This window comes from Heptranchias perlo, chromosome 21 (genome assembly GCF_035084215.1).
Source record: "Heptranchias perlo isolate sHepPer1 chromosome 21, sHepPer1.hap1, whole genome shotgun sequence".
Lineage (NCBI taxonomy): Eukaryota > Metazoa > Chordata > Chondrichthyes > Hexanchiformes > Hexanchidae > Heptranchias > Heptranchias perlo.
In genome coordinates, this window is record NC_090345.1 from 27814497 (window position 1) to 27835022 (window position 20526).

General features: G+C 41.6%; 1 protein-coding gene and 1 long non-coding RNA gene across 5 annotated transcripts in view; one reads left to right on the top strand and one right to left on the bottom strand.

Moving 5' to 3' along the window:
• Positions 1-20526, top strand: part of ptprea (protein tyrosine phosphatase receptor type Ea) — a 228849-nt gene that overhangs the window by 150118 nt on the left and 58205 nt on the right. The window contains exon 1 of one of the 3 annotated variants that reach the window (XM_068002367.1): positions 9392-9686. The exons of 1 other annotated variant lie outside the window; for it this stretch is intronic. The gene's annotated coding sequence lies outside the window, so the exon portion shown is untranslated. Of the gene's footprint in view, positions 1-9391; positions 9687-9729; positions 9789-20526 lie in introns of those variants that run through there. One more of the 3 variants, XM_068002368.1, reaches the window with a different exon arrangement.
• LOC137340091 (uncharacterized) overlaps positions 1-20526 on the bottom strand; it is a 214605-nt gene that overhangs the window by 103273 nt on the left and 90806 nt on the right. The gene's annotated exons all lie outside the window — the stretch shown is intronic.

Here is a 20526-nt window from a genome sequence, read left to right on the forward strand (position 1 = left end):
TTATAATTCATGTAAATATTGTAGTTGTTCTCCCATTCCACATTATGTGGTTGACTCTTATTGCCCTCTGAAATAGTGCAATCGCTTAGAAGACCCTACAACCACCTTCTCAGGGCAATTAGGAATAAGCAGTAAATGCAGTCTTGCCAAGGTCACCCACATCCTGAAAACAAATAAAAGGTATGAAGCTATACTTTAAGGAAGGTTCAAGAAATTGATCATTTATAAGATTGTTAAATACATTTAAATAAGGGGGGATTTTCTTACATCTTTGCGTGCTGACACACTGGTTGAGTTCGGAAGATGCTTCTTTTCCAACTTAAATATGTTAATGGCTAGGTTAGAGTGTTGTACATTATTATATAACATAGATACATATAGTCCAGGCATTGCCACTGGGTCTGGTTTCAAAGGCATTCTAATTTATTCACTGGTTATATTTCAATATATTTTAACAAATTACTTCTAAGCAAACTCTAATACGTATGAACAAATACCAGCTAGAGATATTTACAGAGCTTCCCTCCTTGGTCTAGTAGATAAAGTTATCGTCTGGTAGTAGCATTGAGCCATACAGAGCCAAAGATCCCAAGTTCAAGTCCTGCTCCGCACTGAGTTAGCTGATCTCAACTGGGGCAACTGTTGAAATGCCTAATTTGAGACTCCGTGCCCTTGAGAAGGAGAAAAGAATCAGCCAGCATTCTCACACCTGATTGCAACCCTAAGATTCCTGTTCTGAGCTGTGATAACCTCCACAGTCTAATAGCCTCCCAATATATATGTCTAGGCTCACAGGAAATGAATAGTTACTTGGGTGATGAACCAGAGAGCTGCAGGCATCTGTGGAACTGTACCCTAGCGGGAGTCAGTACTTTCAGCAGATAGGGGGGTTAAAAGATATTTCAAACTGTCAAAATTAATTTTAGTTCACTTGCAAACTTTTACATTTCAAGGTAGTTTCATAATTCATATGTAACCAACCAACATCATGAATGTGACAAAGAAAGATTTGCATTTATATAGGGCCTTTATCATGTCTCTCAGGAATGTCTCAGAGCTCTTCACACACAATTAATTACTTTCAAATTAGTCACTGTTGCGTGAATGATATTTAAAGATATTTATTGCTGTTGAAGTAGACTTAATTGACTGGCAAATGTTACCAGCATGCAGTAACAAAACAAATTTGTGTGTGTTTTACTGAATGGCAGAGTGTGTGTATCTTTCTCTTTCCTACCTATATACGTATGTATTTTATACAAATTGATTTATCCATTTATAGGACAAAACTTGAACATATCTGCAGCATGAAGTTTGTAAAATATCAATTTTGTGGAATGACAGATGAAGCATCCAGTTTGATTGTATTCCATTCGTATTGTTTTTGATCCTCCAGTTACCAATGTTTCACATCACTGAAACTACTGTGTATGTGTCACTACTCAATGACTTCTGAGACTAGATTCAGACCAATGACCAGTTACGCTCATTAGTTTTTTTTCCTCCAATTTTTTATTTTCTCTCTTCCTCTTCTGTCGGTGCTGAATCGTACAGTTCCACGAGTACCCGGCAGCCCTTTGGTGCCTCACTCGTAATGTGTTTTAGCAGAGATCAGCTGAGCCGATTTTAATTGTCTTGAATCAACACCATCTTCAGAACGAATACAAACTGATGCTATTCTGAGCGCATGGACCAGGGTTTTACAATCCTGCTGATCACAGTGTTGGAATTCCACCACAAGCAATCGCATAAACATTTTGAAAATGACTTTTCGAGCACAAGATTTGTTTTAAAACTTGTTACCATGCTTAAATATTTCCTTAGCACTTGACCAGTGAAAATTCATGATACTTCTTATTTTTGTTTAATTTATTGCACATTCTTGACACGTGCACTTTAAAAATATTTTTCAATCTAATACATTCTAGATCAATAATTGTAAAACGGAAAGCAAATATTTATAAAAGCTGTAATAACATTTGACGCAATTATGGTTTCTTTCTGAATTTGAGAAAAAAGATTTGAAATCATTTTCTCCCTGATTTTAGGGCTCTTCAACACCAACGCCCCTGGGTATCCAAATTCTAGCATGTGTTTGAGAGCTGCATTGGTGGATTTTCCAATTTCCCTTCCTGCCTGTACATGAAAAGGTCCCACTCCCTCCGACTATGACTGCTGAGCAAAAATCAAAATAAACCATCTGGGTATTTGTTCCAACCAGTGCCCCAAAATGTTGCTAAGGAATGACATTATTTGCCATGGCACCACAAATGAACATAGGAAAAGGATTAGGCCATTCAGCCCCTCGAGTCTGCTCCGCCATTTAATTGGATCATGGATGATCTGTACCTCAACCTGAAAACAAAGCATACAAGTGCAGTGAATCAAGAGTGTAGGAAGAAAATAATACACTTTAAGGGTTTTCACAGCTGTCCACAGTCAACCCTTAAATAAAGGCCAGCTACAGAGGGAGTGTCCATCTTTCTTTCATTGCCCCAGTGTCTGAAGTTTGTAATTCCTGTAGATGGGAGAGGGGCTGGAGTATTTTCACACAGGACTTCTGATTTTCCAGCAATATTGGGACCCATTTAGCAGCTGTGTAGATTGGAGGTCACTTAAGTTGAGTCTCTTGCTCAAGGGAGTTACTCGTGGGGGCTTTCAGGCATTGAGGGGTTTCAAAATAGAGAAAACATGAGTGAAAACCCAACACCTGACTGGACCACACAAGCCCAATGTCTTTGTTGCTGAATTTACAAGATACAATTCTCATATAGTGAGAATAGAATGGCAATCGGGGTAGAGGGCTCACCAACCTCCTATGTAAAATGGATGTTTTGAGACCTATATTGAAATGACCAGTTATCATCCTCTGTTGGAATGAGATATCAGAATGTATAACACTTCTAGTTTGTGTAGCAGTGATCTATTTTCTGCTATTTATTTCCGTTTTATTCTAGTGCAGGGTTCTCACTGTTACAGCATTGAGAGCCTTTACTACCACAGAAGCCTTTCTGTGCATCGCCAACATTGACATGCCCCCAATATCTATTAACAGCTTCCCTTTTAGCTTCCTCTTCTTTGACCACTCTTTTTCCCCACATGTCACAAAAGGATCACAACCATACATATCCTTAACACTGTACTATATGAATATAATATAAAATGGATGAACAGAGAGGGTTTATGCTGAATTAAATCATGTCAGCCTATATAATCCACATCACTTTGATATCCCGTTGTAATTTATGTCTCTGTAAGCCATTGCTATTCATCATTCACACTCTGAAAAGCGGTGACAAGACACCTAGGCTGGAAGACTGAAAAGGACACAAGATGAAAAGGAAACCAAAGGGGAATTGTGGAGTACTGTATTAGAAAGATGACAGAAACCTACTTAGTCCTTAAACTGCAGTGGGTTAGACACCAGGATCAAAAGACATGTTAATGCCCGGAGCACAACATAAAGTGTTAACATAATATAAAAGAATAAAATAGGGTTGGAAACAATTCTCAAGCAAGAAGTGATTTCTCACAGAGCAGATGGCGGAGATTGAAAGAAACAGAAAAACAAAGTGACTGTTCATTATTGGTGAGCAGTCATCTCGCTATATTTTCATATCTTTTGGAAATAAGCGGTTCATTACCCATTTCATGTAGATGTTAACTACCCCTAGTTAAATTGACAATGAGCGATGTTATGTGCGATCTTGTTAAATAGGATTTTGTTGGAGGGAATGATCAAAAAATGAGCCAATCCCAGCACTATTTTAATAATACGCCTTTAACATTTGGGAATGATGCAGCTGGTGGGGTGATTAATAATGGAGAAAATCCCAATTTTCCCGCAAGTCCTGTGTGCAGTATGAATTCCAGTAAGAACACAAAGAAATTTGTGTTGGGTTGTGAAGAATTGTAAGCGGAGAATAATAAAGTATAGCCATTAATATGACATGACCCTCCTCCACCACCATGAGAAACAATGATTGTTTTGAGGAGATGATCTACACATTTGTTCCAACCATACTGGTAGTAAGGTAGTCAACTGGACCCAAATCCTGAAGTCCAACTTTAAATTCTCTGTAGAAATCCATTGGATTATGCCAAAAACCACAGCTTCTTCCCCCTCTCTCCAATTTTGTTGACTGGATACTCTACAGGAGACATAAAGGAACGTGCTCTCCCAGCTGTGACCAGGAGCAATGTGGACATTAGCACACTGGAAATACACTGCACTCGGGATGACAATTAGCACCAAGATCTTCTGCTGGCCCTCATGGGGAGGGTGGGTGTCAGGCACTGCTGGAGGCCCATTATTGAGTGCTATGAAGATCCTTTGAGTAAGTCCCAGTGCTGCTTGGGCTTTAAAGGCAGCAGCAGTGTTAAAGGGGAGGCCAATGGAAGCCCCATACGACCCTGAAGATCTTCATTTTCTGAAAGGTAATGCGGCAGGATTTTCATAGTACCAGCTTTTGATGAAATGTGGTCAGTTTGTAGTTTAATTTATGTATGCCAAAAGCTGTGTTGTTAGTCTCCATGTGAATCAGTTCGTACAACTAAGATGGTGGTAGCACCACAAGTAGCAGTCTGAGCAGTTCTGCAGTCTGTCACAGGGAGCTGGTAAGAGGGCCAAGCAGGAGTTGGAGAAACAGGATAAACAAATGTGGCTACTACAAATTATGATGCAGGAATGGTAGGAAGGTGCTGGTTTGACTGTGCGGTTTCACATTTTATTCCAGCTGGCATGGAGTAGTAATAATATAAGGGAGGGGGTGGGGGGGATTCCTACTCTGTAGTAGGGAAACAGTTGTTAATTGCTCAGGAAAGCTCCAGGTGAATGACTTTGGCAGCTATCGAGGGGGCTTGTGGTTTTTCCTCTCATCTGCCTCTAAATAAGCCACATCACAGAAGGATGGATGGCTTAGTACTGAATGTGGCCTCCATCCCTATGTGTAAAGGACAAACAGCACTCTGCAACAATTACAGAAGCAGCAATAAAAAAATGTATTCAAAAAAGCAAAAATAAAGATCTTTCTTGACAATACCAGCCTGTCCCTCAAACAGATACCCAAAAAGCAATAGCAGAAGTCCGTTTGCAGGGTTATTTTGGAGCAGAATAGCAAAGGATTAGTGCCCATTTTTCCTCTGCATTGCATCTGTTTGTCAGGCACTGTTTGGGAGTAGGGCATCGAAAAGTTGACCCTGTCATATCCTCTGCTTTTTCACTGCCTGTCTGGACCTTGGTTTTTGACCTGAGTGATTGCCATTTGTAGGGTCCGAATGGACCGATGGACTTCTTCTGTTTGTAACTCCTTAAGGAAATGGGTAACCGTTTCTGATAGCCCAAACAACAGCGGAGTCTGCACTGGAGTGTGAGCATTTTGGTTGGGAAGCGAGGTTATTGAAAATGTGGACTACCCCTTTGAACACAACTGAGGAGGAAGAAAGCAGAATGAGAACAACATTGAACCTAAGTATCCTGTATGAATGGAGCACTCAGGGGAGGCAGTCTGGAGCAAAAACCTACACCAACCTTATCCCTAAGCATAGATTCTATCTTCCCTGACTATCTTGCCTGGTCTACCTGTGACACTAGCCAAAAAGCTCAGAACGGAGAACGTTCTTGTTATTTTGCAGCACATTAATAGGTGAATAGTCACAGTGATTGTACACTATGGTTACAACCCCTACTTGGAAATGTGGCTGATTTTGACAGCTCCAATAAAATAAACATCTCATTGTGAAGTGCAAATTTAGAAAGCATTCAAATAAGGTTTGTGGTTATAACAACTGCAGTGGTACAGTAACTTCTCACAGTAGTCGGAGAAGCAGCTAGTTCTCTCTAGTTTAGCTAGTTCAATGTTACTTTTTTTTGATACTAGCGAAAGCAGTTTTTTTTCCTCTGTTTGTTCAAATGGAGACCAGAGGCAGAGCAGGAAAGGGAAGTGAGATTATTTTAACTGTGTACTTGGAGGGGGGAGGGGGAGGTTAACAACACTCATTTGATTTCCTAGTTACAATTTAGCACACGAAGATCATTTCAATGTGTCCTGTGAGAATCAAGCTCTTCCTCGCTGTGTTTCTTCTGCATTTGCTGACAGTTACAGAAAACAAAGAGCAAGAGACTTATCTTCTGATCGGTACATTTTGAGGTATACCTTGTTTAAACCTAAAATAACTTGTTATCCCCTGAACCCATGAACAAACAAGCTGCTAGATTTCCTCCCAGTAGCAGCCCATAGGTACAACCAAACAGATGACAGCAGCAGGACCCCTCCCCCACCCCATTCCTGGACACCTCATTCAATCAATGTTGGTTAAATCATAACAGCCCAATCTGAAAAGGAACATGTATTCACTGAGGCTGAACCAGGAGAAATTCTCAAAAATGTGCTCTCCATTTCTGGCGTACTGCCAAAGATCAACAGCACTCGCTAAATAACCAAGAAATAGTATCAATCCACTCAACTGAGAAAAAAACTAATAAAGCTATGATAGTGTGGTCAAAACTTCACCAAACATCACTACAGTGTGAAATTGCAGCAGCACAGCTAAACAAAGACAAAACATTTTAAAAAAACCTTACTTATCGGCTTTAATCCCAAATAAGCCACATCCTAAATATAAGATGGCCCTTATGAATTCAGGTTAAAAATAAAATAAAACTGTAATTTTGGATATTATACCATATGCAGATCGTAAATATATTTGAAATTCTGTAATGTTGAATTTCTTCATCTGGTTTCCCATTTCATGAAATATCTTAGTCCCATTCTTCCCAATTTAAAAGTACCTGCCTTTCATAGAATCATAGAAAGTTACGGCACAGAAGGAGGCCATTCGGCCCATTGTGTCCGTGCCGGCTGAAAAAGAGCTATCGTGCTTAATCCCACTTTCCAGCATTTGGCCCGTAGCCCTGTAGGTTATGGTACTTCAAGTGCACATCCGAGTTCTTTTTAAATGAGCTGAGGGTGTTTGCCTCTACCACCCTTTCAGGCAGTGAGTTCCAGACCCCCACCACCCTCTGGTTGAAAACATTTCTCCTCAGCTCTCCTCTAATCCTTCTACCAATTACTTCAAATCTATGCCCCCTGGTCACTGATCCCTCTGCTAAGGGAAATAGATCCTCCCTATCCACTCTATCTAGTCCCATCGTAATTTTATATACCTCAATTAAATCTCCCCTCAGCCTCCTTTCTTCCAAAGAAAACAACCCCAGCCAAAATTCTCCAGCCCTGGCAACACCCTCGTAAATCTCTTCTGTACCCTCTCTAGTGCAATCACATCTTTCCTGTAATGTGGTGACCAGAACTGTACCCAGTACTCAAGCTGTCGCTTAACCAATGTTTTGTATAGTTCTAGCATAACCTCCCTGCCCTTTTATTCTGTGCCTCGGCTAATAAAGGAAAGTATCCCATATGCCTTTTTAACCACCTTATCTATCTGTCCTGCTACCATCAGGGATCTGTGGACATGGCACTCCAAGGTCCCTTTGTTCCTCTACACCTCTCAGTATCCTCCCATTTATTGTGTACTCCCTTGCCTTGTTTGCTCTCCCCAAATGCATCACCTCACACTTCTCTGGATTGAATTCCATTTGCCACTTTTCCACCCACCTGACCAGTCCATTGATATCTTCCTGCAGTCTACAGCTTTCCTCCTCACTATCAACCACATGGCCAATCTTTGTATCATCTGCAAACTTCTTGATCAAGCCCCCCACATTCAAGTCCAAATCATTAATATATACCACAAAAATCAAGGGACCTAGTACTGAGCCTTGCGGGACCCCACTGGAAACAGCCTTCCAGTCGCAAAAACACCCGTCAACCATTATCCTTTGCTTTGTGCCACTGAGCCAATTTTGAATCCAACTAGCCACTTTCCCTGGGATCCCATGGGCTTTTACTTTTTTGACCAGTCTGCCTTGTGGGACCTTGTCAAAAGCCTTGCTAAAATCTATGTAGACTACATCAAACGCATTGCCCTCATCGACCCTCCTTGTTACCTGCTCAAAAAATTCAATCAAGTTAGTCAGACTCGACCTTCCCTTAACAAATCCATGCTGACTGTCCCTGATTTCTTCAGTTTGCTATCATAACCATTTAATTGCTTGATTAATATGTACAAATATATGTTCAAGATAAATATTGATATTGGAGTTTTCATTCTTCCTTTTAATCTTCTAATCTTCTATCAGTGTTAAACCAGTGTAAAATCTTTTCAGTAATCTTGGAACAAAAGAAAAATTATGTTGCACAAAGAAGTGGTGAGCCATGTGATTATTTTAGCTTAAAGTTATTGTTGTTTCTCACAATGAGCAGTCATGTTTGCAGTGATTGAAGCAGTCTTCAAATTCCATTCTACCACACGGATTATTTAAAGAGTAAAGCTTTATACAGTGTGACTGAGGATAAAGGACAATATCCACTGCTACTAAACTATCCATGTCAGTAAGGTATCAGGGGGTCATTAGTAAAGAATATGATTACTTGCCTTAAATTTTGGTAGTGGCTCTTGCTAGTTATCAATCATTTCTCGTGCGGTTGAAATGCAAATTAAATTTAAACTTTCTATGGAAAGTTGTATTACAATAACATAGAGAGCAACTCTGTTCTTGCAACATCACAATATCATATTAACTGATGGAGGGACAAGAGATTGAGAGGGAACTGAGCTAGGAGATGAAAGCGTGAGTATCTGCAGAATCAGGCTTCATTGGGCACTGGCTAGTCCAGCTTGTTGTATAGTGTTTGGTGAGGATTAACAGTGTCGAATACTACCATTATAGTGATAGTTCTGACATTCCATAGATCAGCCTCACATTCTGTACATAGGACTAGTTCAGCCTGGGCCATAGCATTAGAAGAGCTCCCTCTGTTGAAATAGGTGAAGAGTGTCCAGACTTAAAAGGACACTACAACCTTTGTACAACCTAGATTTAAATATATAGTACACTCTTCCCATTTTAAGCTTTGTTCTTAATTTGTTTTTATTATTTCAACCACACTTAAAAAAATTAAAATGAATGTTTTTCATTAATTAAGAGTAAATGAAAAACATTTACTTTAAAGTTTTTAAAAACTTTTATCAGCAGACAATGATGTTACATTACTTAAAAAAAAAAGAAAAGGTTTTTGAGGAGGGCTTTCTTAGATGACTAGTCTTGTGATACTTGGAATTTGTCCTGCATCCGGTGTAATAACAGATGGCGGTGAGCTCATTGTCTCTGCCTCAGCAAAGGCCAGGCTTGCATGGTTACACCAATCCTTTCTCACACTTCCCTAAAATGTACAGTTTTCTCTCTTAATTCTGGCCATCATAGTTGCAAAAAACACAGCAGTGTTTGGGAAAGAATTCAAAAGAAGTCATCAAGAATGGTTCCAAGTCCTAGATCAATGAGATACTGAAGAACTTGAGTAAGCAATGACAAGAGGGACATTGTAGATGCAACACAATTTTGGAGTTTGAGACTAGTCATTTTTAATCACCACTGTCTGACACCAGTACCCTGCTCCCTGTAAATTAATTCCTGTTCGCTGTAGCCATCCTCCGTCTCTGCAGTACCTCCCCCAGATACTACTGATGACAATTGGAGACCAGTAGTACTAGAGTGACTGAAGGCTGTGCCTGAATAGTCTTGTTTGATCCTGACTGACAACAAATGTGGAGAGAAAAAGAGAAAGATGGTAGGTAACATTAATTATACAGCCTCAGTACATGGTACTGTAAGGGTGGAACAAAGAAACAAAACAACAAGGATCAAAGACTAGAAAAAGGGGCGCGAAGAGGTAGGAATATTTATATTTCCATTGTTGGATTAGTATTCTGTCCCTACCATTTATCTTTTGTAATTAGTAAAGGATACTTTCTGGGATCTCATTCCCACTAAGTGCCCTGATCTATGCTACGTCAATGATATGTTAAGTATATTTATTTATACATAACTACTAGTGGATCTCCTGTGGCATTGCTTATGAGTGATTTATAGTCTGCAGCTCAGTTGTGTTCACAATGATCACATTCCAAGTCAGGGATTAGCACAAAGTGGGGAGATGAGAAGTAGAACAGAGCGAGGAGGGGGGTGAGAAGCAGAGCGCAATGGGAGATGAAGGCTGAGAGCAAAGAACAGCAAGGCGTGCAGCTGAGTAGATGACCATAGGGAGAGGTTAGCAGGAGAGGGCAGGGAGTACAGTGGTGGGGAAGGCCAGGAAACAGAACAAAGCAGGGGTGAGGGAAGTAAAGCAGAATGTAGGGGTAAGAAGAAGAGCACAGTGTGAGGACTGGGAGTGCACCACAATAGGGGCGCAGAAAACTAAACCAGTAAGTAGGGAATCCCAATGAGTGGGGAGTGACATCTCATCCTTTCACATTCATGAAGCATTCCTCTTGCTATCCAATAGTGAATCATTGGAAAACCTGGGGCACTGAGGAGAGTAAGGTACAGATAATGGAAAGAGAAATCAAAAGTAGGGAGAAATTTATCAAAGGGAAGTTGGACAAAAAATACTTGTAGAACTTAACTTGTCAGAGAAACTAAAATAAGTTTTGTAACTAAGCCTTGCAAGAAGGCTTTTGGTGAAAGATATTTACTTTCTCTGAAAATCCTAATTTGGTATTTGTGAAAATAAGAAGGAAAATGAAGCTGTTCTATTATAATAGTGCATTCATTTAAAGCCTGATAAATCATTGAAATGTACTTTATTTCAGTTAGTAAATGTGTTTTTTACCTTTCCTCTGTTAGTTTTAACACCCATCAGAAGGATGGTGGTTGTTTTATTCCTTCCACTTGATGTACTGGAGGAAGAGTCTTAAGTACCTTGCAGCAGTCTTTCTTTAACTCAGGTTGCACTAAATGACAGAATTGCTGGCTTAAGTTTTCTTGAAAAACAGGGGAAATTTTCCACTTCAGAAAATATTGGGAAATTGCTTATCCACAGTCGTGACTTTCTGCCCACTAATTTTAATGGGTCACGCGTCACTGGCTGCCCAAGGGACTGCAGAAGCAGAAAGCTTCCTCCAAAGTATTTGCTATTATAAAATTTAGTTATTCAGTCGTGCCCACAAAGTTTTCTGAAATTTGAATGGAGAATGATGCCATAAATTTTCCTTCCTCTGGCATTTGTTATTTTGGTAATAAATCAAGCCTTTAATAATTAAGCTATTAGTGCAAAATGGGTAATGTTACCCAAAGAGGTCAGGGGGTGGCTATTGGAAATGATGCAGTAGGGAGTGCTATTCTGAGGTTAAGGGGAAGATTTCCTCTTTGTGAGAGGGTAGCAAAATTGTAAACCTGTACTTTATAAACAGATTTTGCTACATTTAGTGCACGGAGGAAATCTTTCCATACTCTGTTGATGGCTGTGCTTTATCTGACCTGACATGAAAAACTGTTCCACTCTCCAGCATTAATACCACAAAAGTTCACCAGAAATTTGTTAAGTAAGAAGTCTCCCTTATGGGAAAAATTAGACCACAGAATTGACAGAGGTGTGGAACAAATCATATATCTGTCATCTTCTTACCCAGGATGCTCTAAGAACTTAAGAACATAAGAAATAGGAACAGGAGTAGGCCATACGGCCCCTCAAGCCTGCTGCGCCATTCAATCAGATCATGGCTGATCTTCAACCTCAACTCCACTTTCCCGCCCTATCCCTAGAGTCCAAAAGTCTATCCATCTCAGCCTTGAATATATTCAATGTCTCAGCATCCAGAGCCCTCTGGGGTAGAGAATTCCAAAGATTCACAACCCTCCACGTGAAGAAATTCCTCCTCATCTCAGTCTTGAATGGCCGACCCCTTATCCTGTGACTATGCCGCCTAGTTCTAGACTCTTGAGCTAGGGGAAACAATCTCTCAGCATCTACCCTGTCAAGTCCCCTCATAATCTTACATATTTCAATGAGATCTCCTCTCATTGTTCTAAACTCCAGAGAGTATAGGCCCATTCTACTCAACCTCTCTTCATAGGACAACTCCATCATCCCAGGATCTCAGGCTCTGTGCCACAAGAAAATCCATTAGCAAGTAAGAGGGAGAAAATAAAAATTCCCTTTAATCTTGATGCGTAGAGGCCTTTTGCTTTTTGAGGTCTTTTGAAATCCAATGCCAGTAAATATGTTCCTTTTGGATTTAAAATATATTTTTAAAGTTTGTAGTTAGAAAGCATTCACTTAAGTTAGGAGTTGTCAAGTCAAAAACACCATGGATCTGAAATTCTGGAGCCAGGGAGGGAGGGGAAAGCAGCACACTCTCAGTGGGATAGCTGCAATCCATCCTGAATAATTTACCTCGGAAATCCCGATTGGCAGGGGGAGAGGGTAGGGCTGATTAGCATTCCCTCCACCCACAACATACAACGACAGCTTTGAGGTTGCCTCTGAGGGTGTTTCAAGGCTATCCCAGGCATTACTGCCACCATGCTTTCCTTAGGCCCAGCGAAAACCACATAGAAACAGGAGTAGGCCATTTAGCCCATCGAGCCTGTTCCGCCATTCAATGAGATCATGGCTGATCTGTGACCTAACTCCATATACCTGCCTTAGCCCCATATCCCTTAATACCTTTGGTTAACAAAAATCTATCAATCTCAGATATAAAATTAACAATTGAGCTAGCATCAACTGCCGTTTGCAGAAGAGAGTTCCAAACTTCTACCATCCTTTGCGTGAAGAGGTGTTTCCTCACTTCACTCCTGAAAGTCCTGGCTCTAATTTTTAAGCTTTGTCCCCTAGTCCTAGACTCCCCAACCAGCGGAAATAGTTTCTCGCCATCATTTCCCCTTAATATCTTGAAAACATCAATCAAATCACATCAGCTGAAAGCTGGCATGAGTCTGTTCTGGGCCTTCTAAATGACTCAAAACTGCTACCCAGAATGCATTGATTGCCTTATAAGGCAGGCCTGCTATCCTTTTGGGTGAAGAAGTATTGTAATGACCTCTTCAGCCCAGTAAGGGCCTCTGGCTCCCTCATCTGAGGAGCAGGTTTCCACCGGGCTATTGGGGTGGGCACCTCTGCTGCACTAGTAGAGACACCGGCCACCACTTCACCCCAACTTCGGGATTGGGGATAGGGTACACACTCGCTCCTGCAGGTAGCCAGGAGTCGGTGAAGCTGGGACACTGGAATTTCAGGTCCAGTAAGTTCAGTGCGTCAGCAGATGATGAATTGAATTAACATTTGCAAAGGGATGGATTTGCCAAGTGAGGACTTCTATTTCCAAATTTATAATGGAAACTTGTCACACTGTAATTGCACCCTCCCTCCAGTGGAGGCACTGCAGCATCATTGGTGGGAAAGTATAATTAAAGCATGAAGTTTAGTTTGGCAGTTTCCATTATAAATGTGGACATAGGAGTTTATAGTGAAAATATAAAGATAAAGACAGAATGTATGATTTTAAAATGTGGACTGAATTAGGTCTGCACTCACGATCCAGTTATCCCCAGGTCTCAACCCCGCTTCATCTGAAGACTGCAGTTAGACTTGACTTGCAACACCATGGGAGAGCATCTGGTGTTATATCAAATTTAATTTTCAGGAGCAGTGTCTTTTTAAGGCATAGCATCCAGATGCAAAGTTCATTGAGACTCCCCTTCACCGGAGAAATGGACTGGGGCAAGGGGGTTGGGGGTCGTTTGGTTGCGGGCAAGCAGGCCTCGTGTCCTAAGCCTCAGGGCAGATCTGGTCCAGCTGTATTGATGTACTAAGCTGTGAAGGGTGTGGGTCATCTTCTGATGGTGAAATATGGATGGAGGAAAGAAGCCCTTGTCTTGCCCAAGTTTACCTGTTCTCAGCATTTATTTGATGAAGTCTTCCCCCACCCCCCATATCATGTGTTCAGTGCTTTTCCCCTGATTAACAATCCTTTAAACTTGGCCTTTTCTCTTCTTCTTTCCCTTAGCTCGAGTTACCTCTTCCCCTCCATCATATCTGCAAATGTTCAGAGTTGCCATGGTCAAGATGGGATTGTCTGCTGTTCCTCTGGTTTGGAGGATCACGGTTGCTTAACTTTGGTATTAGGGAGGGTAGATATCGCTCTATCCTGCTTTCTGGGCCTGTCGCCAGGAGCTTGAAGGCTGCCAGAAATGTTCAGAGTAGCACAATTCTCACTGCTAGTTGTGAAAAAATGAATCCGCTGTTATGTAAATGCAATATCCCACCACCACTGCCGTCACAAACATGTGGATTAATTACTGTGGGATATTTGCCAGTCAGAGCACTTGATGTACAACGTCCACTAGAACTGGGATACTACTAAGCAGTTTGGACCCCCAAGACAAGAGCTAGAAGAGCAGTACCACCTGATCCCAGATGCACAAGAGAAGTGACGCAGTCCAACAATATCACTAGATGAAATAGGAAAGCAGGATGCCCCTCGTTACCTGTGTCTGACTGTCTCCTGTCTTCACACACACACCATTATGATCCAAAATTGTCTTAACACCACTGTACCAGTACACAGCTACGCTGATAATATACCCACCTGTGGATGCCACGTTAAGAAGCGACCTCTTACTACACCAATATGTGAAGTGTTCATTTTTTTAAAATTAAAAACAAAATGGGTGCTCCTTTCTTGCATTTTCCCTGTATGCAATGAAGAAAATGGCTGGCTGGCCAACTGGCCAACAGTTAAGCTGTCAAATTCTTGGAAACTTTTATTTCATACTAACCAATTCTGTTATAAGATTTTTACAACCTTATTGAATAAAGATGTGCTAAACTTGTAATTTTGAAGACACCACGACTGAATATTCAGCATTAGTTCTATTTCCTCCAGTTTGCCCTAGTCTGAATCACGTGATTATTGGTTGTGGTTCCCACTGACCGGTCTAGGAATTTCCCACTTGTGGTTTTCAGCTGGAGTTAGTTGCTGACAAGGTCTTTCTTTGAGCTCGGTGGTTCTTCAGAATTGACTTTTGTTTTAGTGCTTTTTCTTCCTGTCTGTCACCAACATTTTATGTCTCTTGATTTTGCTCTCTTCAGAAATGCCAACAAATTAATGCCTTAGGTTTTTTTCACATTTTTTTAATACTATTTTATGTTTGTTTTAATTTTGTCCTGGTAACAGTGTGTCGTATCTACTCAGCTTATAAGGAAGTGCTCGTTTTCCTCCCCTTCTATTTTCCAACAACCTTCTTCCTTCCCCTCCTTCTCTTCTGAAGGCATAGACTTCGTGCTGGGGCACATTTCCATGAGTTGTGGAACGTTGTCTCAGTTGGGATTTAGTGCTGTTTCCGCTCCCAATCTTGCTGTCCAGGCAAAGAAATAGAATTGGGAGGTAGTACAATCCCAACTTCCATACAGCAAATGAAAGAATGCTATTAAAATAGAGTCCTTGGTCCTATAAACGTAGACATTTGTTTGTTTTATTTTAATGCCAGCAGCAACCCCAAAATGGTTTACTGCCAGTGTTAAAATAACACCGATCAGAAAATCTAGGCCATGCTTTCTTTCTTCCTGTGGCGTGATGGCTGGCCTCCATTTGGCAGCTGCCCACTGTGGAATCAGGAGCTCACTTGGGACATCGCAGGTGTGGACATATCCCATCATTCCTGAAATTGACCCTCAAGCAATACAATAGACATACAGAGGTTCAAAAAGAAAACCTTGTTGCAGTGCCAATTATCCACCATTAGATGTCATCTGTGCACTTTGTAAATTCTGTACTGTACAATGGATCAGAGTAATGTTTGTGGATCAGGGCTCTGTATACATTAAAAGTGAAGATAAATTGTCCACGTATCCTGTGCAGACACACACTTAGCAAGTTACATCTGTAATATTTGATACCAGCAATACAGCTAGCAATCTATTGGGGCAATGAAGGATAACGCATGAACATGTGTGTTTTTTTTGTACTGAATCACAGTGTAATTGAAGTTCTCAATAGCTGCAGATTAAGGGCCCAATAATTTTCCCCCCAACTGGGGAATGTTGTCAATTTGTAATTGATCATGTTGCTGCATTTCCAACATGCTGAATCAGCAAAGGCCTGCACTGAAAAATGGGTGCGAAGGCTTTGTGAGATACTGAGGAGAGGCTGTGTGGGATAGAATTGGAATGGCATGGTGCAGTGAGCCAGAATGCTGACCTTTCACCTATCCAGTCCAGAAAAAGGGGAAAAAATCTCTGGGATCCTGAGGCAGTGTCATTAACGAAAGGTGATAATTTTGGCGAATGTGGAAATTTAAGTTTTGTAAGGAGTCCTTAATGCTGACACAACTAAGTGGAAAATGTCCTATTTCTCACTTCTGTTGTCTTTTATGTTGATACACTCTAATTCCACCCTATTCCATTCCCTGTGAAAGAGAAATACAAGTGGATTTTGATTGTGTGGTGATGGTGATGTGGTGTGAATGGATTGTTGGTTTGTTATTCAAGATCTCAGATTGTTTTTAATGGTGATAATGTTTTTCATACATCAATAACAAGTAGTCCAGTTAAAACAAATCCCACCCAAAATTATACCATGAACAAAGACTAAAACAGTGATATAAATAAATTGTTGAGAGGTTAATTTTGAATTACAGTAGTGTTACCTCTGTTATACTGGTAATTACAGTGTTTTGTCATTTACTAAACTATTTTTTAATCCTGTCACCTGATTGTAAAGTATCATAGTATTTATTATATTATCTTCAATTGTGTATGACCAGAGGAAGAATTAATGGTGGCTCCTGGTCTGTAATTATTTTTAACTGTCCGTGTGATGGGCATAATTGAAGAGAACTGGCATTTACCAGATATTTGGTTGCACTGATTTCTTTAAAAAATATTTTATACTCTTGAGAAGGTGCTGCTATATTCAGCTTACTTTCTGAAATGTGTGGAATGTTTCCGAGGATCCTATAATCTAACCTAATGAGAATTAGCTGCCCATCTCTAGTCACTTTCCGATTGCATATCATGACACTAGATGTCTACATTGGTATTACAATAACGGTCTGTGGTTCAGAGAATGTCATAACATAAGGACGTTGTTTTTAATGCATTCATGGAATGTGGGTGTCGCTGGCAAGGCCAGCATTTATTACCCATCCCTAATTACCCTTGAGAAGGTGGTGGTGAGCCGCTTTCTTGAACTGCTGCAGTCCGTGTGGTGAAGGTTCTCCCACAGTGCTGTTAGGTAGGGAGTTCCAGGATTTTGACCCAGCGACGATGAAGGAACGGCGATATTTTTCCATGATAGGATGGTGCGTGACTTGGAGGGGAACGTGCAGGTGGTGTTCCCATGCGCCTGCTGCTCTTGTCCTTCTAGGTGGCAGAGATCGCGGGTTTGGGAGGTGCTGTCGAAAAAGCCTTGGTGAGTTGCTGCAGTGCATCTTGTAGATGGTACACACTGCAGCCACGGTGCACCGGTGATGGAGGGAATGAATGTTTAAGATGGTGAATGAGGTGCCAATCAAGCAGGCTGCTTTGCCCTGGATGGTGTCGGGCTTCTTGAGTGTTGATGGAGCTGCACTCATCCAGGCAAGTGGAGAGTATTCCATCATACTCTTGACTTGTGCCTTATAGATGGTGGAAAGGCTTTGATGGGTCTGGAAGTGAATCCCTCGCCACAGAACACCCAGCCTCTGACCTGCTCTTATAGCTACAGTATTTATGTGGCTGCTCCAGTTAAGTTTCTGGTCAATGGTAACCCCCCCCCCCGCCCCAGGATGTTGATAGTGGGGGATTCAGTGATAGTAATACCATTGAATGTCATGGGGAGGTGGTTAGACTCTCTCTTGTTGGAGATGGTCATCGCCTGGCACTTGTCTGGCGCGAATGTTATTTGCCACTTATCAGCCCAAGCCTGGATGTTGTCCAGGTCTTGCTGCATGCGGACTCGGACTGCTTCATTATCTGAGGGGCTGCGAATGGAACTGAATACTGTGCAATCATCAGCGAATATCCCCACTTCTGACCTTATGATGAAGGGAAGGTCATTGATGAAGCAGCTGAAGATGGTTAGGCCTAGGACACTGCCCTGAGGAACTCCGGCAGCAATGTCCTGGGGCTGAGATGACTGGCCTCCAACAACCACTACCATTTTCCTTTGTGCTAGGTATGACTCCAGCCACTGGAGAGTTTTCCTCCTGATTTCTATTGACTTCAATTTTACTCGGGCACCTTGATGCCACACTCGGTCAAATGCTGCCTTGATGTCATTTCACACTCACACGTTCAACGTTTTGGAGCTGGGGGCTGGATATGCCTGTCAAAATATGAATGGGCTGTGTATCATTGTACAGAGTGTTGAGACCCAGTAGAGAAAATCCAAATGCCCCCATATAAAAAAATTCCAACCTCTGTACAAAAAAAACGCTTCGAACTATTCTGAGGATGTGAAAGGCATTTTACAAATGCAACATCTTTCTTTCATTCCTTTCTCCATGCACAAAAAAATGAAGACACCCAACATAAAGATGCAAGAACTCCCATAGATAAAAAAGTGCCCAGCCACAAAAATGCAAGATTTCATACATAAAAATGTGAGAACCCCATATACACAAAAGTGAAGCTCCCATACACAAAACCCCAAGTCCCCATACACAAAGTTCGGGCCTTTCTCCCTCCCACCTACCCTCTCAGGTGGATGTAAAAGATTCGATGGCACTATTCAAAGAAGAGTGGGGGAGTTCTCCCCTTGAACTGACAAACACTTATACCTCACCCAACACCACCAAAACAGATTATGTGGTCATTTCTCTCAGTGCTGTTTGTGGGACCTGTGCGGAAATTGGCTGCTGCATTTGCCTAGTGACTACACCAAAAGTAGTCCATTGGCTGTGACAGGCTTTTGGGATGACCTGAGGATGTGAAAGTCATTATACAAATGCAAGTTCTTTCTTTCATTCCCTTCCCTATCCTTCCCTCCTTTCCCTCCGGCATCATCCTCATCCCATCATGCCCTCTCCCCAAAGTTTGAAAGCTACAACCATACTAGTAACATTGGGAGCCTGCTAATAAAGGCTTATTACCCTTATCACTTTCCTTTTTATTTCAGATTCTGGAATCTGTAACAGTAGAGCCCTGTGCCATAACCCTCTCTGTGACTGAATGTCGTTAAAGTCTTTCACCTACTGTAGGCCCTACATACAGTGCAGTGTTACAATTGCACCAGGGGGATTCCACCTTTCTTCCTCTGTCAGCAGTGACAATGCTGGATTAGTCTTTGCCTATGCAACTATTTCTATTGGAGCCTCAGGACCTTTTTCTCCACTGTTTGGAGTCTGCAGATGTTGTGCAGATAGGTTGAGCATATAAGGCAGCGATTTGCTGCCTTTATTGCCTGGTTCTAGATGACTTGTAGCCTCCTAATCAGTGGCTGACCCGGTGTGCACCAGGCCAGGTGGTCGTATTCTAAGATTGGGTAGAGGTGGGATTTGTACAGCCTGAGGAAAGTTCTGGGGCTGTCACTGTTTTTGTTTCTAGAGCTGAGGACTTGGTGGTGGTTTCAAAAATGTGCCGTTTCCAAGGCATATTCCTCTGAAAAGTTATGCCCGGCATCATCTGTCTGCTGGATCTTTATTGGTTTTGACAGCAGCTCAATGCACACATCTGGTCCTTTGTCCTTGCTTCTTTGGAGAATAGCATGTACTGTGATATTCTCGGATTCACCAGAATCCACCATCGGTACGCCCATTCCTCCACGTCGTCCTGGCGTCTCTGGTGTTTATCTGATGCTATTTCCGAGCTTATGGATAATACGCAAATGGTGATGTCATCAGCAAACTGTGAACAGGCCCGAATCCTTTGTTTGGGTGGTGGAATGTCATTGACATAAATGAGGAACAGGAGTAGGCTGAGAACAGAGCCCTGGAAACTCCTGTCATTGGGCAAAACCTGGTGGCGATTGCTCTGCCCACTTTAACAATTGTGCACTCTGCCAGAAAATTCAATGTCCATTGAATCAGCTGACTGGGGATGTAAAGCTGGGAGATAGGGTATGGTAGCCCATTGTGTCAAATCTTATCAAAAGCCTTTTCCACAACCAGGAACACCACCAATGTGCACTCTTCTTGTTAAAGGTTTAGAAGATGTGCTCCGAAAGTCATAGCAAGTTGTCACTGGTGCTTCCTAACTTGAACTCCGCTTGGTCTGTAGAAGTCAATGCCAATGAGATGGAATGTGATGACTCTCTCCAACAGCTTTCCTAGATAGCCTAGTCTGTGGACCATTGTGACCATAGCTGATTTCCAGCATCTGGGAAAGTAGCCTAGCACTAATAACTTGGTGAAGATCTCATCTGTCAAGTCCATCATCTCATCGGATGTCTCAATGAGCATGCATTTAGCGATGACATCTTCTCCTGGGGCTTTTTAACCTCAATCAGATTTCAGCAGCAGTAATTGGTTGGGCCAAGTCAGTTGCATTGTTCTTCAGTCTATTGTCGTCTCAATTACTTGCAGGGGTGGTACTCAGAGATTGAAACAGTTCTGGTTGTATATGGGTGTAATGGTCTATTTCCTTTTCCCAGATATTGTCCGATTCCTCGTGATTTGGTTTGGTGTGGTGATCTTGAAAGCTAGAATGA